At 53.1% G+C, this 5,000-nt stretch overlaps 3 non-coding genes across 3 annotated transcripts in view; all 3 read left to right on the forward strand.

Moving 5' to 3' along the window:
* Nucleotides 1–1,063: 1,063 nt before the first annotated feature.
* Nucleotides 1,064–2,966, forward strand: LOC140751431 (small subunit ribosomal RNA). Its single transcript, XR_012103340.1, has one exon. It is a non-coding gene; the product is annotated as a small subunit ribosomal RNA (ribosomal RNA).
* A 459-nt stretch (nt 2,967–3,425) lies between these two features.
* Nucleotides 3,426–3,582, forward strand: LOC140751410 (5.8S ribosomal RNA). The gene has a single exon (XR_012103320.1). It is a non-coding gene; the product is annotated as a 5.8S ribosomal RNA (ribosomal RNA).
* A 432-nt stretch (nt 3,583–4,014) lies between these two features.
* The window catches only part of LOC140751446 (large subunit ribosomal RNA), a 3,931-nt gene continuing 2,945 nt past the window's right edge, over nt 4,015–5,000 (forward strand). Inside the window, exon 1 of the ribosomal RNA XR_012103354.1 lies at nt 4,015–5,000. This exon is cut by the window's right edge and continues 2,945 nt beyond it. This is a non-coding gene — a ribosomal RNA (large subunit ribosomal RNA).

Consider the following 5,000-nt stretch of genomic DNA (forward strand, 5'->3'; position numbering starts at 1 on the left):
ATTTTTTTTTTTTGGAAATCAAAAAAACCAAAACAGAAAATAATAATAATAATAATAATAACGCGGTAGACGCAGCAGCGGCAGCAGCAAAGTCGGCCGACGAACCCCAACCGGCGAACCCCCCCCCCTACACCCCCCCCCCCCCAAACCCCCTCCCCCCACTCTCCCCCGCACCCCCCAGGGCTAGCCCACCCCCACCGGCGACCATCGTCACCCCACCGGACCGAACCACCGACGGACTATCATATGTTCATATGTTGTCGCTCCGTCTGCCACGCGTCATAACAGGAGCGCCGCATACACATGGGGCGGGCGACGTGTAGTGCGTTGTCGGCGCGGTGAGACTGAACGGGCGGCGGATAACTGCCGCCTGCTGACACAGACTGACCGACTTCGACAACGGACTGCATGCCGCATACAAGAGTTCGTTCGATGGTTTCACGCGTAGTGTGCGCACTCTCGTGTTGGTGGTGTTTCGAGTGGATTTTGTGTCGAACTTTACAATTCGTCGCGATGTCACGATTAACACAACAACGCGCGCTTCCACGTTGCGCCGTGGGACTTTTCGAACGTTGAACATTTTATTGAACAGTGCGGATCGACCGATGCGATTGTTTAAACTCGTCTCGGTTCACGTATCGATCCTACAAATGAATTGCACGTCGCCTATGGCGACGGTCCTCTATAAGGCGCTATAAAAATTAACGCCAAGGACGACGTCTCTCAAACACCGGGCTGAATCTGTTTTCAGTGTTCGCGTTTGTGTTAAAAGATAATAATGAAACGTGAATCTTAAATTGTCTCGCCGTGAACCATCCAATTCGGAGTTGCGCTATTAGTAAATCGCGCGCACACTCTCTCGTTGGATCGTTGCGACAATCGGATGAGATACTCCGTTGACGCTGCACGAACCATCGAAAACAAAGAGCGTACAATATTAAAAGGTACGACGAGTTCAAAAACGAAACATCATTCGACGCGGACGCGCCCGCGACCGCGTCGATATGTGTCGTGTTCTCGTCCGAGCGACGACGGCTACATTCGTCCGCGAGTGACTGTCAGCTCCCTGGTTGATCCTGCCAGTAGTTATATGCTTGTCTCAAAGATTAAGCCATGCATGTCTCAGTGCAAGCCGTATTAAGGCGATACCGCGAATGGCTCAATATATCAGTTTTGGTTCCTTAGATCTTACTCAGTTACTTGGATAACTGTGGTAATTCTAGAGCTAATACATGCAATCAGAACTCTGACCAGTGATGGGATGAGTGCTTTTATTAGATCAAAACCAATCGACGGAGGGCCTCGCGTCCGAAGTCGTTAATTTTGATGAATCTGGATAACTTTTGCCGATCGCATGGTCCAGTACCGGCGACGCATCTTTCAAATGTCTGCCTTATCAACTTTCGATGGTAGTTTCTGCGACTACCATGGTTGTCACGGGTAACGGGGAATCAGGGTTCGATTCCGGAGAGGGAGCCTGAGAAACGGCTACCACATCCAAGGAAGGCAGCAGGCGCGCAAATTACCCACTCCCGGCACGGGGAGGTAGTGACGAAAAATAACGATACGGGACTCTTACGAGGCCTCGTAATCGGAATGAGTACACTTTAAATATTTTAACGAGGAACAATTGGAGGGCAAGTCTGGTGCCAGCAGCCGCGGTAATTCCAGCTCCAATAGCGTATACTAAAATTGTTGCGGTTAAAAAGCTCGTAGTTGCATTTGTGCGCCGCGCTGTCGGTGCACCGCATCCGCGGTGATACTGACACGTTTGCGGAGCATATCGTCGGTGAGCCGGCGGTAAAACGCCGGTTCAATATCAAAATCCTATCGCGGTGCTCTTCAGTGAGTGTCGAGATGGGCCGACAATTTTACTTTGAACAAATTAGAGTGCTCAAAGCGGGCTCAAAATGCTGCTTGAATATTTCGTGCATGGAATAATAGAATATGATCTCGGTTCTATTTTGTTGGTTTTCAGAACTCCGAGGTAATGATTAATAGGGATAACTGGGGGCATTCGTATTGCGACGTTAGAGGTGAAATTCTTGGATCGTCGCAAGACGAACATCAGCGAAAGCATTTGCCAAAGGTGTTTTCATCAATCAAGAACGAAAGTTAGAGGTTCGAAGGCGATTAGATACCGCCCTAGTTCTAACCGTAAATATGTCATCTAGCGATCCGCCGACGTTACTACAATGGCTCGGCGGGCAGCTTCCGGGAAACCAAAGATTTTGGACTCCGGGGGGAGTATGGTTGCAAAGCTGAAACTTAAAGGAATTGACGGAAGGGCACCACCAGGAGTGGAGCCTGCGGCTTAATTTGACTCAACACGGGAAATCTCACCAGGCCCGGACACCGGAAGGATTGACAGATTAACAGCTCTTTCTTGATTCGGTGGGTGGTGGTGCATGGCCGTTCTTAGTTGGTGGAGCGATTTGTCTGGTTAATTCCGGTAACGAACGAGACTCTAGCCTGCTAAATAGGCGTCGCCATTTAGGTGTGCTCGACTTCGGTCGTGCAACTCACTGGCGACGTATTAAAATTCTTCTTAGAGGGACCGGCGGCTTCGAGCCACACGAGATTGAGCAATAACAGGTCTGTGATGCCCTTAGATGTCCTGGGCCGCACGCGCGCTACACTGAAGGAATCAGCATGTTCTCCCAGGCCTAGAGGCCCGGGCAACCCGTTGAAACTCCTTCGTGCTGGGGATTGGGGTTTGCAATTATCCCCCATAAACGAGGAATTCCTAGTAAGCGCGAGTCATAAGCTCGCGTTGATTACGTCCCTGCCCTTTGTACACACCGCCCGTCGCTACTACCGATTGAATGATTTAGTGAGGTCTTCGGACCGACACGCGGTGGCTTCGCGGCCGTCGGCGTTGCTGGGAAGTTGACCAAACTTGATCATTTAGAGGAAGTAAAAGTCGTAACAAGGTTTCCGTAGGGGAACCTGCGGAAGGATCATTAACGTGTGTCACGACGCGTTCGCGCTCGTAATACGCAGACATTAATCCACAACATACCCATCCGACCGTCCGTCCGTCCATATTATGGACGGATGGATGGACGGATCCGCCGTGCTCACCGATGTCGGCGATGGCGTATCGTACAGTCGTAGCGCTCGGGCGATTGTGTCCTCCGTTGCGACAAGGTCGTACGTCGTCGCTGGCGTCGCGCGTTCCCGCCGTCTCGGACGCAGAAAGGTAAAAATCCGCGCCCCGAGTCCGTGACAACGTGGAGTGCGCAGCGTGAGCGCGCGCGTGTACCGATAGCGGTTTTTTGGAGTCGCGCTAAGGCGTTAGCTCGCCGCGCGCGTTCTGAAAAGGTAACCACTTTAATGCACATTCATTCGAACGTGCATGTGACAAACGTTGAACGCACAAAAATGGTATTGCATTATCTTTAATTAGATATATGCGAAACAATTACCCTGGACGGTGGATCACTTGGCTCGCGGGTCGATGAAGAACGCAGTTAACTGCGCGTCATAGTGTGAACTGCAGGACACATTTGAACATCGACATTTCGAACGCACATTGCGGTCCGTGGAGAAACATCCAGGACCACTCCTGTCTGAGGGCCGGCTGTATAAAAACAAATATCACACTGTTCATTCGCACCGTTTGAACACTTGACGGTTCCGCGCGGTGCGCCACGGCGAGTCGCGTCGGTCCGTTTAAAAATTGTTTATCGCGTGCAAAATTGCGCGTACGCTTTGCGTCGTTCAAAGCGCGCCCGGAGCCCACCCGGAAAGCTCTATGCGACCCTTCGGTGTGCGATATGCGCTGCGTGCGTGTTGAGCGCTAAGAGGGCGAGCTGAAAGGCCGACGGGGTGTGCCTCCGCGTGTGCGCCGCGACGCGTTAGCGACGCGCGCTTTTCGGCGCGTCGTAGGCGGACTCGACGTCCGAAGTGCGTTTCGACGCCGTCGTCGCTGTCGCGCGTTTGTCGCGCGCACGGCGTACGTACGGCGTCGTATCGCTGACGGATATCGCGTCTGCCTCCATTTTTTATCGTTGGCCTCAGATCAGGGAGGATCACCCGCCGAATTTAAGCATATTAGTAAGCGGAGGAAAAGAAACTAACAAGGATTTCCTTAGTAGCGGCGAGCGAACAGGAAATAGCCCAGCACTGAATCCCGCGGTCGTACCGGTCGCGGGAGATGTGGTGTTCGGGAGGTTCCGTTTTCTCGCGGTCGTCACTCCTGTCCAAGTTCGTCTTGAACGGGGCCGTTTTCCCGTAGAGGGTGCCAGGCCCGTAGCGACGGAGCGCGTCCGCGAGAGGGACTCTCCTCAGAGTCGGGTTGCTTGAGAGTGCAGCCCTAAGTGGGTGGTAAACTCCATCTAAGGCTAAATATTACCGCGAGACCGATAGCGAACAAGTACCGTGAGGGAAAGTTGAAAAGAACTTTGAAGAGAGAGTTCAAGAGTACGTGAAACCGTTCAGGGGTAAACCTGCGAAACTCGAATGAACGAACGGAGAGATTCATCGTCATTCCGCGGCGTACGTGCGCGCGCCTCGATGTCGTCGGTTTCGATCGTGCGACACGGGTCGCGCACGTCGACGTCCGCGGACGGCGTGCACTTCTCTCTTAGTAATACATCGCGACCCGTTCGGAGTCGGCCTAAGCTTCGTCCCGGAGTCCAGTCGTCCAACGCAAGACGGACGGTTGGACGGTGGCGTTCGCCGGCCGGCTGTACCGGACGGTATTCAAACATTGTACGAATCGCGCACGCGTTAACGCGCGTCCGGCCCGACGCAAGATAACGTCGTCATCGACGTCCTGCCCGTGTGCGGACGTTGGTGCGGCGCGTCTGTTGTCGCAGCCGTGCTGTCTCGGACAGTGCGCGTCTCTGTCAGCGATGATTCAGTTTCGGGCACTCGCAGGACCCGTCTTGAAACACGGACCAAGGAGTCTAGCATGTGTGCTAGTCATTGAGACTATACATAAAACTGAAAGGCGCAACGAAAGTGAAGGCGTGCGCTTGTCGCGCGCTCAGGGA

The sequence above is a fragment of the Epargyreus clarus genome, unplaced genomic scaffold (assembly GCF_041222505.1).
Source record: "Epargyreus clarus isolate Ecla_fem2 unplaced genomic scaffold, WU_Ecla_fem_2.2 ptg000022l, whole genome shotgun sequence".
NCBI lineage: Eukaryota > Metazoa > Arthropoda > Insecta > Lepidoptera > Hesperiidae > Epargyreus > Epargyreus clarus.